This window comes from Coregonus lavaretus (genome assembly GCF_964263955.1).
Source record: "Coregonus lavaretus genome assembly, chromosome: 17".
Taxonomy (NCBI): domain Eukaryota; kingdom Metazoa; phylum Chordata; class Actinopteri; order Salmoniformes; family Salmonidae; genus Coregonus; species Coregonus lavaretus.
The window spans coordinates 43938505-43949001 of record NC_140004.1 but is presented as its reverse complement, the minus strand read 5'-3'; positions in this window follow the sequence as shown (position 1 = coordinate 43949001).

Below are 10497 nucleotides of genomic sequence, written 5' to 3'. Positions count from 1 at the left end.
CCAACAGTAACTAACCATCCTCACTTTCAATAAACCAATGTAAAGATGATACTTTTGGCTTTCTTTAAAAGTCTAATGATTTTAACTTTATGTGGCACCTGTCAATATGCAGTGAGGGCAATAACAGACAGCACAGGAGGTTGGTGACACCTTAATTGGGGAGGACGGGCTCGTGTTAATGGCTGGAGCGGAATATGTGGAACGGTATCAAATACATCAAACACATTGGTTTCCAGGTGTTTGATGCCATTCCATTTGCTCCTTTCCGGCCATTATTATGAACCGTCCTCCCCTCAAAAGCCTCCACAGTGACCTATGATGTGTCCAACCTAGTGTCCAACCTAGTGCAGGGAAGAAAATGATCATACGCACGTACACAGTTTGTCCTTAACACCTTGGTTAAATCTGGAGTGAGCAAATGCGCACACACATACACACACACACAGACACACACAGACACACACACACACACACACACACACACACACACACACACACAGACACAGACACACACACACACACACACAGACGTTTGCACCCATTTAACTCTCCTCCCCTGCAGGAAGTGGTACTCGCTAAGCAAGCAGCGTGACGTCCTTTACACAAGACGTCTGGTTGTCTCAGCTGCCCTGCCCATTAGGCTCTTACAGCAGCCGACAGGATGAGAGGAGAGGTGGGAATAACTTTTATAACGACCCACCTGTTCAACCTTCCACCACCAGCCATTCCCTTTAACCTCAGGATGTGTCTGAATATGGCACCCTATTCCCTATATAGTGTAGTGCACTGCTTTTGATCAGGGGCGTATAGAGCTATGGTCAAAAGTAGTGCACTACGTAGGGCATTGGTTGACATTTGGTAAGAAGACCAGCCAGTCCCTTTGACCTCTGTCTCATCACTTCCTGATTCAACCCTTTGTCATTATAAGAAAGAGAAAATAGCTTTTCCTCTTTAACATTTGTTCCTGATTGGTAGAACTGTAAAGCCTTTCCCTCTCTGATTACGTCATGCCTCTATAGGCCTCTATAGGGCTGGTTTCCCAGACTCAGATTAATCCTAGTCCTGACCTGGACTATGAAGCACTTTCAGTGGAGATTCTCATGTTTTGTTTAGTGCAGGACTCTCCGGGAAATCAGCACTATGTCTAGGTACTGTAGCTTAACTGTGGAGGGAAAACCAAAACATGGACTGAAAGGCCTAATGTTTTACCTATAGGTCAGACAGTTCAGAGACGGTGGAGGGGGGAGTGAAGGGTCTTGCTCTTATCGTAGAAGATGAATCTAATCTCTCAGAGAGCCGGTTATAACCCTGTTAACAGAGATTGTCTTCCTTTTCTTCCGCTAACGAACTTTGACGGACCTCTCCAAATTAGGCTGACAAGGAAGGGGAAGTCACGCTAACTATGAAAGCGTTCGGAGGACCGAAAGGGCACAGCCTATTTTTACTCCACGTGATATGTCATCAGAACCTAAAGGAGAAAATACACTAATTCTGGGGTCACACACACACATGCACACACGCACACACACACACATACACACACACACACACACACACACACATTAGAGTGAGAGACACTAATGCTCTGCACCATTATAGCTGTGGGGTCTAAAATAAAGAGGTTAGCCAGCGACTGACACCATTGTCTGTCACTTGAGCCAATGGGATGAGGGGAGGAGGGGGATGAGGGGAGGAGGGGAGGAGGGGAGGAGGGGAGGAGGGGGAAGAGGGGAGGAGGGGAGGAGGGGGAAGAGGGGAGGAGGGGAGGAGGGGAGGAGGGGGGGAGGGGAGGAGGGGAGGAGGGGGATGAGGGGAGGAGGGGGATGAGGGGAGGAGGAGGAAGAGGGGAGGAGGGGGATGAGGGAAGGAGGGGGATGAGGGGGATGAGGGGAGGAGGGGAAAGAGGGTAGGAGGAGAGGAGGGGAGGAGGGGGAGGAGGGGGAGGAGGGGAGGAGGGTAGGAGGAGAGGAGGGGAGGAGGGGGAGGAGGGGGAGGAGGGGAGGAGGGGAGGAGGAGAGGAGGGAAGGAGGGGGATGAGGGGAGGAGGGGGAGGAGGGGAGGAGGTGAGGAGGGGGAGGAGGGGGGAGGGGAGGAGGGGGAAGAGGGGAGGAGGTGAGGAGGGGGAGGAGGGGGGAGGGGGAGGAGGGGGAGGAGGGGAGGAGGGGGAAGAGGGGAGGAGGGGGAGGAGGGGGAGGAGGGGAGGAGGGGGAAGAGGGGAGGAGGGGGATGAGGGGAGGAGGGGGATGAGGGGAGGAGGGTGAGGAGGGGAGGAGGGGGATGAGGGGGAGGAGGGGAGGAGGGTAGGAGGAGAGGAGGAGAGGAGGGGAGGAGGGGGAGGAGGGGGAGGAGGGGAGGAGGGTAGGAGGAGAGGAGGGGAGGAGGGGGAGGAGGGGAGGAGGGGGAGGAGGGGAGGAGGGGGATGAGGGGAGGAGGGGAAAGAGGGTAGGAGGAGAGGAGGGGAGGAGGGGGATGAGGGAAGGAGGGGGATGAGGGGAGGAGGGTGAGGAGGGGAGGAGGGGGATGAGGGGGAGGAGGGGAGGAGGGTAGGAGGAGAGGAGGGGAGGAGGGGGAGGAGGGGGAGGAGGGGGAGGAGGGGAGGAGGGTAGGAGGAGAGGAGGGGAGGAGGGGGAGGAGGGGAGGAGGGGGAGGAGGGGAGGAGGGGGATGAGGGGAGGAGGGGAAAGAGGGTAGGAGGAGAGGAGGGGAGGAGGGGGAGGATGGGAGGAGGGGGAGGAGGGGAAGAGGGGGATGAGGGGAGGAGGGGGAGGAGGGGAGGAGGGGGAGGAGGGGAGGAGGGGGATGAGGGGAGGAGGGGTTACTTTCTAAATGTAATTCATTACAGTTACTAGTTACCTGTCCAAAATTGTAGTCAGTAATGTAACTTTTGGATTACCCACACTCAGTAATGTAATCTGATTACTTTCAAATGCATTTGGTGTGTCATCATTGTGTAGGCGGTATCCAATCAAAAACACATCTTTTGACCAATGGCTTAAAATATAATGAATGCTCCTGGCTACTGTACTGTGCCTGACAGGCTCATCATCTTTCTTCTCGAATCCGCAGGACATAAAACAATATAAAGGTAAGATAGATATCTATTTTGAGACATGAAATGTAGTATTTTCATATTTTAGTATACTCTTTTCACAATAATTTGAAATTCCTTTTCTTTTTCAAGCGTATCTCTGTGAAATGCCAACGGAGCACTGAGCGTACGCCAGGCTTTTTATTTTCAAAGCCTTTTACATTCCGGTCAGCTCTTGTCGTGCTGATCTTGCTTTTTGCGGCCCGCGGAAACAACTTTGAACACGACGACCACAAAATGTAAAATCCTCAAAAGTTGTTACGAGAAACCTGCACCGCTATGTCAACAGAGCTCTGTGCTTATTATCGAATGTATTAGATGCAAAATCCGTTTTTTTTTTAATATAATGTTAATGAGATGTTAGAGAAAGACCCCACTGAACGATTCAGAACATGAACAATCATATTTTCCTTGGTAAAATGTATTTTATAACATAAGGAAGTGAAATAGCATCACCAAAGCATGTTTTCACCCATGTTTCACTCTGGGCAGAGCGGGTGGACACCCTACATGGTGGTCTTTGACTTGTGGTCAGACTGACAAACTTAAACTTCCGCCTTTTTTCAATGCTGAATTGAATGTCATTGAGAAAACAGGAATGTGTGATAATGTATTTTTTTTTCTCCCAAACATCCTTTCTTAATTTAAATTAATCCAAGAAGTAATCATCTAGTTTTTCACAAGTATCTGTAATCTGACTACAATTGTTTTGCTGGTAACTTCATTGATTACGGTTCGTTTTTTTGGGGTAATCAGATGACATGTAGTCAGTTACTCCCCAACCCTGCACGTACACACACACACACACACACACACACACACACACACACACACACACACACACCACAGCCAGAGGCACAAGCTAGCTGCTAATACAAACACTCCTAGATCACATCCACCGCAGGAAATGAAGTTTCAGAAGCCTGCTGATTGATCTGTAGGCTAACTGGGTTATAGGTTTTAGCAGTGGTGGAAAAGGTACCAACTTGTCATACTTGAGTAAAAGTAAAGATAACTTCATAGAAAAGGACTCAAGTAAAAGTGAAAGTCACCCAGTAAAAAATTACTTGAGTAAAAGTCTAAAAATATTTGGTTTTAAATATGCTTAAGTATCACAAGTAAATGTAATTGCTAATATATACTGAAGTATCAAAAGTAAAAGTATAAATCATTTCACATTCCTTATATTAAGCAAAACAGACGGCGCTCTTTTCTTGTTTTTCTTCATTTACGGATAGCCAGCGGCACACTCCAACACATAATTTACAAACTAAGCATGTGTGTTTAGTGAGTCCACCAGATCAGAGGCAGTAGGGATGACTAGGGATGTTCTTTTGATAAGTGTGTGAATTTGACAATTTTCCTGTCCTGCCTTGCAATCAAATTGTAACTAGTATTTTTGGGTGTCAGGGAAAATGTATGGAGTAAAAAGTATACTATTTTCTTTAGGAATGTGGTGAAGTAAAAGTAAAAATATAAATAGTAAAGTAAAGTAAAGTACAGATACCTCAAAAAATGACTTAAGTAGTACTTTAAAGTATTTTTACTGAAGTACTTTACACCACTGGGTTTTAGTCGGACAGAGAGACATAGAGAGATCGCAGTAGGAGTGATAAAGCAGGATGTTAGTTTAATGGTGAACGTCACAATTATTTAATCTTCTCTGGGTTGTATTATTACTGTACGTGTCAAAAAAATACAATCTGGTTTTGTTAGCCGTTTCTTGAGGCTGTTTGCACTCTTTACCCCTAGGACTGCGTGGAGGACAGCAGTTTTCCTCTGGGATCCCTCGTGGCCGAGTTTGATGTATTGGGCAAATACATTCTAAGTGGTATGCAACAGTGTGGACTTCGGAGCTGAACATATCACTTGTGAATGAATGGAGGAGAAAGAGAGGAGGAATTAGCTCTACTCTTCCAACATTCTTCCACTACACTAGCAAACCACGTAGAATAAAGCATTGACTATACAGATATAGGATCTTAATTCGATCACTCGTTTGTTGCTGAGAATTTTTCTGCACAGCAGGAAATGCAGATGAGCTTCATGATTTACATAAATTCACTGAAAACCCACACTAACATATGGTTACATTAAAGAGTACTGGTTATATTAAGATTATTGCACTTTTCATGTAGCCTACTTTTGGCCTGCTAATAGCCTAACCACCGATCAAGCAACATTATGGACTAAATGTTCAAATCCTGTTGCTGCAGGATTATTTTGCTGTGACAATATACATTAAATGAAGATCCTACATCTGTATGCATTCTAAGAGGTGCTTTAGAGTGGACATTGGAACATATCCCTTGCCAATGGATTACCTCTACATTCCAACAGAGCTGTGAATGGGATGGAGCGAGGGATGGAGAGAGGGATGGAGAGAGGGATGGAGAGAGGGATGGATGGAGAGAGGGAGGGAGAGAGGGAGGGAGAGAGGGATGGAGAGAGGGAGGGAGGGAGAGAGGGAGGGAGAGAGGGATGGAGAGAGGGAGGGAGGGAGAGAGGGAGGGAGAGAGGGAGGGAGAGAGGGAGGGAGGGAGAGAGGGATGGAGAGAGGGATGGATGGAGAGAGGGAGGGAGAGAGGGAGGGAGAGAGGGATGGAGAGAGGGATGGAGAGAGGGATGGATGGAGAGAGGGAGGGAGATAAATTACTTATACACTTTCCAGCCCATTCCTCTTGTAAAGGAGGGATACACTCTTTGTTTCTTCACACCAAATTTGCATGACAATTTCTCTGGCTGAGAGGATTTTGGGGTGGTTGGACCTCCTATGGGGCTCTTCTTTCCCGCATTACTCAGAGATGGAACAGTTAAAGCAGGAATCCACCACGACAAAGAGTTAAGTAAGCTGGTGACATTGAAAACAATGCAGAAGGTGCTGCAGACATACAAAAGACTCGGTACACACAAAATGGTAGGAATTCTTAGTGGCGCTTTTAGTGTTATAAATTCAGCATTTTCATAGGTTACTATATGTTGAGAGTCATGACGTAGGCTAATCTCACATGGAACAACCGTTTATCACTCATGAGAGACAAAGGGAACTTTCCATGTGCAGGTTCTGTTATAGAACAAGGGCCTTACACTGAGCCTTATCACTGTCTGTAACTGGCTCACTGTTCGATACCTTCAAAGGCTCACTGTTCTATATCTTCACAGGCTCACTGTTCTATATCTTCACAGGCTCACTGTTCTATACCTTCACAGGCTCACTGTTCTATACTTTCACAGGCTCACTGTTCTATACCTTCACAGGCTCACTGTTCTATACCTTCACAGGCTCACTGTTCTATACCTTCACAGGTTCACTGTTCTATACCTTCACAGGCTCACTGTTCTATACCTTCACAGGCTCACTGTTCTATATACCTTCACAGGCTCACTGTTCTATACCTTCACAGGCTCACTGTTCTATACCTTCACAGGTTCACTGTTCTATACCTTCACAGGCTCACTGTTCTATATACCTTCACAGGCTCACTGTTCTATACCTTCACAGGCTCACTGTTCTATACCTTCACAGGCTCACTGTTCTATATATCTTCACAGGCTCACTGTTCTATACCTTCACAGGTTCACTGTTCTATACCTTCACAGGCTCACTGTTCTATACCTTCACAGGCTCACTGTTCTATACCTTCACAGGCTCACTGTTCTATACCTTCACAGGCTCACTGTTCTATACCTTCACAGGCTCACTGTTCTATATACCTTCACAGGCTCACTGTTCTATACCTTCACAGGCTCACTGTTCTATACCTTAACTGGCTCACTATTCTATACAGTAACTGGCTCACTGTAAATTGTTTCATGATGTGGTTTGGTTGACCATTTTTTGCAGACATCATTCCAGAAATGTTTACGGCCTTAATTGATAGCAGAGCCATTGGCAGACACTCTGCCTAGTTCTGAATCCAAACACAATGGTATCTGCTCCTCTGCATGTGCCAAAGACTGAGACTGGGAACTGGGTCTTATTCATTAGTGCACACCGTAGCAAAACCTTTTACAGTGTAAAACAAAAATGAATGACAAGTCCAGGTTGTCCCTTTCTTGTTTCAGTGTGTTTTCTTCCGTTTGGTGCCTAATAAGCATGACCCTGCACTGTACCAAGCAGTAGGACTGAGAGCTGGTGACAGGTTTCCATGGTGTTTTGCTGCTGAACACAGAAAGGTGAACAGTGGAGCGGTGACGGGTTTACGATGACCACTGTTACTGTTAGGGTTATGAAATGACATGGTTTATGACATTTATGTGGTTGTTGAAAGGTTTCAGCAGATCAACAGTCGCTAACCAAGTGAGTACAGTAGTGTTACACGTGTATCATAAAACTCCTTCAGTTTTGTGGTATTGGACAATAAAGTAATATTCTTCTTCTTCAACGCTCAGCCTCTGTGAGTCTGCAGTAGTGGAACAGACAGAGACATGCTCTATGAAAACTCAGACAGATACAAGGTACGAAAGGAACATTAGTGTCCACTCACGAACAACCCCCATCCTCCAACCTCCTCTAGTATCCACTCACAAAGGCATCAGACAGCATGCACATTTTGCCTCTGTTTCACTCAAAGCCCAAAATTAGGGGGAAAGAATTGGCCAACTTTAAATGAAGGGAAACCCCACAGAGCAAGCCCCCCCTCCTCCAAGGGCCGGCTGGTCTCAGTGCTCTGGGGTCTCCAAGGACCCCTGGAACCCCCAATGGCTGAAAGAGAGGGTCGCTGACCTTTGATGTGGTGTGGGGTCGAGGGGTGTGTGTGTGGGGGGGGGGGGGGTTGCCCCTGACCGATCACAAAGCACTAAGCTGGTCAGCGGTCGTGGGACTGGGATCAGAATGAAGAGTCCAGCGCTCGGACACACACACACACACACACACACACACACACACTGGTGGAATGTTCGGGTGCATTTCAAATTCCTCTCCTGTTCTTTCCGCTCCCAAACCTGTTACTGATAGACGTTACTGACAGATGTTACTGACAGACGTTACTGACAGACGTTACTGACAGACGTTACTGACAGATGTTACTAATGGACGTTACTGACGGACGTTACTGACAGACGTTACTGACAGATGTTACTAATAGACGTTACTGACGGACGTTACTGACAGACGTTACTGACAGGAAGCGAAGGCGATTAGAGTCGTATTGATGGCTCATATGGCATTAGATTACATACCTTTGTTGGCTCCGAATGAAATGGGATTGTATGGGCCATGCCTCCCCTCACACACAGACACACACGGTCACACACATACACAAAGGAGCACGCACACGCACACAGACACACCTTCTCAGACACTCATGCGTTTATGTTACATCCGTCATTCAGTGAGTCAGTCACTGTAGCTCTCCACTAATCGTTATTTATATTGCTCTCTACTCATCCATTTATCTGCATACCAAGCAGCATTTCTGTCATATCAACCATTCATGTCACAGGGCATTCCAATAAAACCATTCAGAGCACTCGCCCTGGGTTGGTTGGTATCAGTATCTACACCCATTTACACACAGGACTCACAGACCCATACGTGGTGTACAGGCAAGAATCAGGCCAAAAACAGGTATTCTCCGTGTCCTAGGTATTCTCTGTGACCTCCTGAGTTGCAAATATATCCAATAACTCACCACCTCTTCAGTTCTGACCGTCGTGGTCACAAATACTGTCCTAGTTATCTCACCACCTATTCAGTTCTGACCGTCGTGGTCACAAATACTGTCCTAGTTATCTCACCACCTCTTCAGTTCTGACCGTCGTGGTCACAAATACTGTCCTAGTTATCTCACCACCTCTTCAGTTCTGACCGTCGTGGTCACAAATACTGTCCTAGTTATCTCACCACCTCTTCAGTTCTGACCGTCGTGGTCACAAATACTGTCCTAGTTATCTCACCACCTCTTCAGTTCTGACCGTCGTGGTCACAAACACTGTCCTAGTTATCTCACCACCTATTCAGTTCTGACCGTCGTGGTCACAAATACTGTCCTAGTTATCTCACCACCTCTTCAGTTCTGACCGTCGTGGTCACAAATACTGTCCTAGTTATCTCACCACCTCTTCAGTTCTGACCGTGGTCACAAATACTGTCCTAGTTATCTCACCACCTCTTCAGTTCTGACCGTGGTCACAAATACTGTCCTAGTTATCTCACCACCTCTTCAGTTCTGACCGTCGTGGTCACAAATACTGTCCTAGTTATCTCACCACCTCTTCAGTTCTGACCGTGGTCACAAATACTGTCCTAGTTATCTCACCACCTCTTCAGTTCTGACCGTCGTGGTCACAAATACTGTCCTAGTTATCTCACCACCTATTCAGTTCTGACCGTCGTGGTCACAAATACTGTCCTAGTTATCTCACCACCTCTTCAGTTCTGACCGTCGTGGTCACAAATACTGTCCTAGTTATCTCACCACCTCTTCAGTTCTGACCGTCGTGGTCACAAATACTGTCCTAGTTATCTCACCACCTATTCAGTTCTGACCGTCGTCACAAACACTGTCCTAGTTATCTCACCACCTATTCAGTTCTGACCGTGGTCACAAATACTGTCCTAGTTATCTCACTACCTCTTCAGTTCTGACCGTCGTGGTCACAAATACTGTCCTAGTTATCTCACCACCTCTTCAGTTCTGACCGTCGTGGTCACAAATACTGTCCTAGTTATCTCACCACCTCTTCAGTTCTGACCGTGGTCACAAATACTGTCCTAGTTATCTCACCACCTCTTCAGTTCTGACCGTCGTGGTCACAAATACTGTCCTTGTTATCTCACCACCTATTCAGTTCTGACCGTCGTGGTCACAAATACTGTCCTAGTTATCTCACCACCTCTTCAGTTCTGACCGTCGTGGTCACAAATACTGTCCTAGTTATCTCACCACCTCTTCAGTTCTGACCGTCGTGGTCACAAATACTGTCCTAGTTATCTCACCACCTATTCAGTTCTGACCGTCGTCACAAACACTGTCCTAGTTATCTCACCACCTATTCAGTTCTGACCGTGGTCACAAATACTGTCCTAGTTATCTCACTACCTCTTCAGTTCTGACCGTCGTGGTCACAAATACTGTCCTAGTTATCTCACCACCTCTTCAGTTCTGACCGTGGTCACAAATACTGTCCTAGTTATCTCACCACCTCTTCAGTTCTGACCGTGGTCACAAATACTGTCCTAGTTATCTCACCACCTCTTCAGTTCTGACCGTTGTGGTCACAAATACTGTCCTAGTTATCTCACCACCTATTCAGTTATGACCGTCGTGGTCACAAATACTGTCCTAGTTATCTCACCACCTATTCAGTTCTGACCGTCGTGGTCACAAATACTGTCCTAGTTATCTCACCACCTCTTCAGTTCTGACCGTCGTGGTCACAAATACTGTCCTAGTTATCTCACCACCT